Genomic DNA, 7,984 nt, shown 5'->3' with positions numbered 1-7,984 from the left:
CCCGATTGCTTGTTTACTATTGTTTTAGCAGTGATGGGAGCACGTGTATGGTAAGGCAGTATGGTATAGCACAGGGGTGGCCAACCCGCGTCTCCTTCAACCACCCCGGCCTGTTGTAGTGCCGGCAGCAGTGATCGGGCAGCCCACGCCTCCCCACAGTGAGCGGCTGCATACCATAGCGAATGGCCGCAAAGCACCATCCCCCCTCCCCATATATGACAGACGTCTGGCGTCGTCCCTGCACAGCGTGAGCGTGCTGCTAGTGGCACCCTCCTTCCCTCCAGGCTTTATATTTTCCTATGCAGCGTTCTGCTGAGCCGACCATGTAGCTGCACTGTTATGTTGGTGGAGGTAGAGTTTGCATTTATATGTACTGTATAGCGTTAGAGGCAATGGATGGATGTATGAGAGAGACAGTGTATGGATATATGTATGCATGTATGTATTAAGAAGGCAGTGTATGGATTGAAAGATGAGAGTGGTGTATGTACTGTATGTATGAGGGTGGCGGGGTATAAATGGTATGTACAGTATGTATGTATGAGGGTGGTGGTGTATAAATGGTATGTTCAGTACGTATGTATGAGGGTTCGTGGTGTGTAAATGGTATGTATGAGGGTGGCGGTGTATAAATGGTATGTACAGTATGTATGTATGAGGGTGGTGGTGTGTAAATGGTATGTACAGTATGTATGTATGTATGAGGGTGGTGCTGTATAAATAGTATGTATGAGGGTGGCGGTGTATATATGGTATGTAGAGTATGTATGTATGAGGGTGGTGGTGTGTAAATGGCATGTATGAGGGTGGCGGTGTATAAATGGTATGTACAGTATGTATAAGGGTGGTGGTGTGTAAATGGTATGTATGAGGGTGGCTGTGTATAAATGGTATGTATGTATGTATGTATGCAAGAGGGTTGTGGCTATGTACTAAAAGGACTGACAGCCTGATCTGGTCTAAATGAATGGAAATTCACAATAATGTATAGAAATTATGTTTATATATAAATGTTTATATTTAAGGATGACTTTTATTTATATATATATATATATATATATATATATATATATATATATATATATATATATATATATATATAGGAGACAATCAGGAAATCCGCACACCATAGGAAATCATCATTCGGGTGCCAAAACCACATAATGGGTATAATACTTGAGCAATTAGAGGTCAGCACAACCGTTAGTAGCCAAAGTTTTTTATAAGTGAAAAAAAAGTGATTTCAAGACATCCATCTGACAGCGTTCACAGCATTTCAATTCAACAGTTCCATATACTTATCAGCGTCAAGATGCAAACATGAAAATAGCTGCCAGGGTGTCATGGTCAGGCGTGCTCACGCCTGAGCACGCCTGACCATGACACCCTGGCAGCTATTTTCATGTTTGCATCTTGACGCTGATAAGTATATGGAACTGTTGAATTGAAATGCTGTGAACGCTGTCAGATGGATGTCTTGAAATCACTTTTTTTTCACTTATAAAAAACTTTGGCTACTAACGGTTGTGCTGACCTCTAATTGCTCAAGTATATATGTATATATATATTGAAATATTGCACATATCAACACTAATTTGTGTACATATCTTGCTAAACATTACACATATGAATGCAACCTATATCTTTTTAGGTTATATGATGAGCCTGGGGCTGGTTGTTAAAAATCAGGGAACCCCTATTTATTGTGTTCCCTGATTTTTAATTACCGGCTCCAGGCTGTGTGCCCGGTGATGGTTTCGGCTGTGGTAGAGACCCTACCCCGTTTTTATTTATTTATTTATTTTTATTTCCTTTTATTTTATATCTGAATGATCCGTGCGTGCTGCTACAAATAATTTGTATTAGCGTCCGTATATACTGCCGCTAATACGAGTTCATACGACATTGGAGGATTATAAAGCAGACGTAGTGTTCCCGCTAGGCTGTTTTAGCGGGGCGCTGCGCCCTGCCTAATTTTTAAAGGACCAAAATGTGCCCTGCCTCTCTGGCAGCACCATGCTAAAACAGCCTGCCTAGATGTGCCTGGGGAAGTCCGGCGCTGCTGTATATAGCGGTGCACGGCGATTCCCCGGCACTGCTAAACCCCCGGGGACGCCTGGCCCGCCCCATTTGTGACGTTGCAGGGACGGGCCAGCCACGTTTATGACGTCAAGGGGACGGGCCCGCCGCGTTTGTGACTCTGGCAGGAAGGGAACGCCCCCTTCAACGCTGCCCCATGAATCTGCGTGCCCTGCCTGGCCATGTTCCTAGAAGGAACACTACAGACGTATATGTTTAAAATATGTCTAATGTATAAAATTGAAAATATTGCATTAGTATAATATTTGTACGTTATATTTCTCTAGAATACTATGTCAGACTCTCCAACCTTTGAAGAGGATGTTTCAGACGAATGCTCTAATTATTCACCCACAACCTCTGATGACGAATCAGTATGTGGGAATAGCCAACAAAATTCCAAAAGGGCGCCAAGGTTTAGTTACTACGAAAATGAAGCACTAGTAGAAGGGGTGCTGAAGTATTATCACATTTTATTCGGAAAACAGTCTGGAGTAAATTACCGGTTTGAATTGAAAGAAAAAACTTGGAAAAAAATTGCGCAACATGTTTCGGCAGTAGGGAAGATTCCTCGCTCAGCTCACGTGTGTAAGAAAAGGTATTCTGATTGCAAAATAGCCGTCAAAAAGAAAATGTCTCTAATGCATGCTCATTCAAAAAAAACTGGTGGTGGACCTCCTTTGAAAATTGATATGTCTCCATGGGAAACACGTTTATCTGAGAAATTATCAGTATATTCAGTCCGCGGGATATCAGAAGCAATAGACACTGAGGAATCAGTATCTGTACACCAAGGTAAGTTTTTATTTTCACAGATTATAAAAAGTGTAAAAGTATGTCAAATAATGAATTGTTTGTAATTTAGATTTAAAGGCAAAGACACCCAGGTCTGCACTAAAGAAACAAACATCGAAAAATACTCCAAAAAAAAAGAAACTCAAATCTAATATGTACAATAAGGATGATGTGACAAAAACAACAAGGTCTAAAGATATCAACATTGTAAAAGGTACAAAATATCAATATAATATAAAATTTTAATGATTAGGGTTATGATTAAATGCTATTAAAAAAGAATGATGAGCTGAGTGTTGTTTTTAAATTTATGAAGGCGTCTCAACATATGGGGACAGAAGTACTGCTATAATTTGTGATATATATAGACAGATAAAAATCAATATATCTGCGATATAATAACCTTTGGTTAATAAATGGCAGGTAGTAGCTGATTGGTTTCTCTCACTCTCCATTTAGTAGTAGTTTTTTTGAGTTATTACTAAATTCACTTTGATTCATTGGATGTTATTATATAAGTGTATACTATTATTTGTGAATTTACAAAGCAAGATAACTCTTCTAAATACTTCGATTTTTTTTCTCTTAAAAGGACAATTCTGTGAACCTAACATTCTACATGAAGACTCAAGTGGACTTATGCAAATGATACATAACACAGTAGAAATTGAAGACTCATCTCAAGACGAAGGAAGCACAGCTATGCCGTGTTCATCTGGTAACATAGAAAAATTTCAACACAAAAGTGATCTTAAAACAAAAATAAAAAAATTTTCACAACCCAAAAAAAGGGAATTGGGAACCACCGTTACAGAAGATGTTAAAGTAGAGAAACTGATTGATTCCGCCTTATCCCTAAACAAGAAAATTGTAGAAAACCAATTTGATGTACTGCACCATGATTTCATCAAGTTAACAGATATTGTTGTGGAAATTGGACAAAAAATCTTTGAAAATCAGAAGACAATGATTGCTATACTGCAGACTCAAAACCTGGAGAAAGATTTGACAACAACAACAGGGACAGTCTTTGGCAAAGAGGCTAATATTATAGATAACCATGTAAAAAACGATGTTGCGCAGATTGGTAGTGAGAGCGAATATAGTTCGATAGATACCAAAGAAGAAACACCCTTGCTTGAAACTACAAAAGGGAACATAGAGAAGGTTCGGCCTAAAAGACAGCACAAAATTCCTCAAAAGTTTTCAGATTGATCATTGAATAATGTACAAGGTAGATAGTAAAATCCATGTTACTTATGTATGTACTGTGCCACCCATTTTAAAAATGGAGAAATAACATCGTTCCAATTGCATGATAACAAATCACGCATGCCATGCTATCAATGCATCTGGCCAGATTTTTTATTATTATTCAATGTTATAATAGATTGAGGGCTAGATTAATGCAGCATGACAATGTGTTAAATTGTTGTTTAGAAACCTGCCACCCAATTGGCTCCTACTAGTATTCTTATAGGCTGGGTTTGAAAACTAAAAGTGTAGATTGGTTGTTGGTTTAACAATCTTCATTTTAGACATTTTAGTATATGCGGAGGCAAACAGGGGATGTTTGTCCAAAGTATTGCTTTGAAACATCCTGATCTTAGTTTTTTCATAGATATTGTTCATATTGTTTTCATTTGCTCACAACCCAAAAACTCTGGTTGTTGGATATCAGGCATTATCTACCATTTCATAAAACCTAGTCCAAAGCTTAAGTAGTGTATTCAGATTTTTTAAAGGATTCTGCGTCCCGATGTCTGGCTGACTATGCTCGACATCTGGGTTGCTCGCCAAAATTACCCCATGTGTATTTCCAAATCAATAAGTAGTTACTTTGGAAATGATAACATTGGATCTTGTATTACATTTATATGTGCAAAAGGACTCATTACTTGGTAACATAGATGTAAAAATGTGTTGAATTCCCCAGGTATTATGTCATGCGGATTGGTTGCATGTGATGTCAATTATTTTGCGCCACCAAATCGCAACTGCTTAGGCCCTTTAAATATTGCTCATGCAAAATCATAGTCAAACCAATATTGGCCACATATATCCAACAATTTTAAGTACTTTGTACAAGAGCGCACTCACCATTCTTCATCTATCTAAATTTATTCCACAAAATTTATTGTAACATGTTAAATTATTTGAGGTGCAGGTTGACGTTTTTGGGTCCATAATCGCCACTTAAAAAAGACAGCACTATTGTGTTAGGCTCTCCATTATGGCTGCTGAAATAATGGAGATCTAATAAGAGACTGCTGTCTTGACAAAGTTTCAAATCAGGATCAAAATTATTTTAACATATTAGAGTAAAGGTTACAGAAATCAAATTATACGGATGAGCAATGGTGGGTGTGCTCTTGTAGTTGAACAAAGTACATAAAAGTTTTGGATATATGTGTATATGTATATATGTATGTTTATATATATATATATATATATATATATATATATATATATATATTTATATTTTATTTATATATATATATATATATATATATATATATATATATATATATATATATATATATATATATATATATATAGATTTTGCGTTTGTGCGATTATGGTTTATAATTTGAATAAAGATAATCAAAATTTTGAATGTTAAACTGTCAATGTATCTATATTTTTGAAATATTAATTTTTTATTGATATATAAAAATTTTCCACCATGGATCATCTACGTTAGAAGATGTACCAGTGCAAATATTACTGGAAAAAGAAAGTTTCTTGAATTTCAAGTCTGCAATATTTGAACAATGGAGAAAATTATCCAGTAAATTTTGTTTAGTTACCCTTTCAATTTCTAACTGTTACAAGTTTAAGAATTGTTTAGAAAAATTCGTCACTGAAAATAAAAAACTATTAGCGTTCTTGGATTTATGGAAACATTCCAAATCCAGAATCTTCCTTATCTTTATGATAAGGTCAATATAGATTAATATTTGTTTAAGTTTGAGTCAACTTCACTCTGTACCATGGTCTAGATAAAGTTACTTATATAGACTGTCATTACATAATCTATTGGTTTAGAGATCATTTAATTGTACAGTGGGTAAATGTGTAACATCTGCACGCCCAATTTTTTCACAGGGTACATTGCACTCCATCACATCGCATGCAACCAAATTTATAGCGATACAATGTGATGCAAAGGATTTAATTTTACGAAACAAATCCATGTTAACATGGACTGATTCTATGTTAAGATAGGATTATATTTGAAAAAAGGGTCCTTTTCATTTCATAAATACTGTATGCAAATATGCATGGAGTTGGATATAAACCTGGGGTGAATCAACATAGGCAATGAGTGCAATGCTTGGCGAACTATAAGTGAGTCCCGGAAGGGAACACAGAATACTTTGCAATAAATCCGCAACCCCTTGCGGTGCTGACTTCACTCACCTTGTATCGAGCCTAATGGATCTTTTAGATTGCCTCAGGTTTATATTCAACAAATTGCGTTGAAATAGAAAGGACCCTTTTTTTAAATGTAATACTATGCAACATCCGGCCCACAATATCTAATCGCAGAGTATTTGGTCATATGCGATGCGATTCTCGTGACGTGGCAATCAGATAATAGTGCGTGCAGCTATTACACAAATACCAAACAGTGTATCAACAAGGTAACAATCTGACTTTTGATAGGTGTGTAGAGTTAACTGACTATAATGCAGGATCATTATAGATTAGTGAAAGTGTCCGTGAATGTTTGTAAGAGTTAATTAAAGAAATTTAAAATTGCTGAATATCTTCTAATGGGCCGGTTTCATGAATGTGGTTTTGCATGTAAGTTAAATTTTATTGTGTTTTGTTTCATGGCTATAGCAAATGATCCTCTTTGAAAATATTTAACTAGTTAAACAAAATGCATAAAGGGACATTGTATAGTGTTGTGCTCAATCTCAAAAAACCCGTGGGTTATCTAGCAAACCACCATGCCCGAAGCGTGTTAAGCGTTGGTAGATCCACAAATGGATGCTTTCTGGGTCAACCCACTGGAGCTTGTCACGCTATGTACACGTTTCCGTTTACGGCTTACGCTCGCCACGTTATGGACATGGTGGCTGGCTACGCTCAACACACTTTTATATACAAGTCCATGCAGAGTTGGATATTGTTGAAATTAACGCACAGGTAAAAATTTAATTTCTCATTGTTAATTGCCTCACCCGTGATTATACCTGCAATATTGACGGAAATGTGTAAACTTACACAGATGGTTCTAACTATATCTACATATTGACAGTTGACTAAAGTAGCTTCTCAATAATGTAACCCTTTTCAATTCACAATATTGTCATATAATAACGTTATATGTGGGTCATTAGTCAATTAAAAAATTGGCGAATTATAAATATGTCATGTGAAGCAAGAACAATGCTTTATTTTGTTATTTATACAATACATTTTATTACTGTTTTATTTAACAAAGATAATAATTTTTTGCAATAAAAATTTAAGCAAAACTGAGAATAGTGTTTTTTTGTTTTTTTTAAACTTAACATATATTTAATACTGTCGTTACGAAGACCTTGTCAATGTTACATGCTAAAGGAATGCTATATCTCGAAAGAGAGTCTGTCAACTTTAATAAACTTTACATACTTTGTTCTGTTATGAAACTCAGAGGGGCAGATGTATCATAGCAGCGCTTATCGGGCCGCTATGATACTTCCTGCTTCGCTTCAATAGCGAGGCGAAGCAGGAAGGGACATCAACAAGATGTATTAACACTTGTCTGCCGAAGCGGGGGAGCGTTAACTCCCCCCTCCGGCGATGTCCCTCCTGTCCCCCAGCCGGCCGCACTGGGCATGTGCGTGATCTCGCTGTTCACGCGATATCCCCAGCGCAGCCCACATCTGACAGCAGGGACAGCGCTGTCCCTGCTGTTTAGATAGGGCTTCGCCAGCCTGATGCTGGCGAAGCCAAAGCAGGCTTCGTGCGGAACGGTCAGCGATGCTGACCGTTCATACATTCGGCCTGCTATCATTTTGATATCAGCGCCGATATGGACAGGGGCACATAGCGCCCCTGTCCTTTACCGCATCTCACCTGCTTCATACATGGGGGAGAAGCGGTATCAGCG

At 37.1% G+C, this 7,984-nt stretch overlaps 1 long non-coding RNA gene across 1 annotated transcript; it reads left to right on the top strand.

Annotated features, from left to right (window-relative positions):
• The first annotated feature begins 2,495 nt into the window (after positions 1 to 2,495).
• Positions 2,496 to 3,603, top strand: LOC146006953 (uncharacterized). The gene is made up of 3 exons (XR_014444141.1): positions 2,496 to 2,874; positions 2,945 to 3,088; positions 3,467 to 3,603. It is a non-coding gene; the product is annotated as an uncharacterized LOC146006953 (long non-coding RNA).
• Positions 3,604 to 7,984: the final 4,381 nt, after the last annotated feature.

This window comes from Crinia signifera, chromosome 6, assembly GCF_055691185.1.
Source record: "Crinia signifera chromosome 6, ASM5569118v1, whole genome shotgun sequence".
In the NCBI taxonomy this organism is placed as follows: Eukaryota; Metazoa; Chordata; class Amphibia; order Anura; family Myobatrachidae; genus Crinia; species Crinia signifera.
The sequence above is the reverse complement of the archived record's forward strand: the minus strand, read 5'-3'. Positions and strand labels throughout refer to the sequence as shown.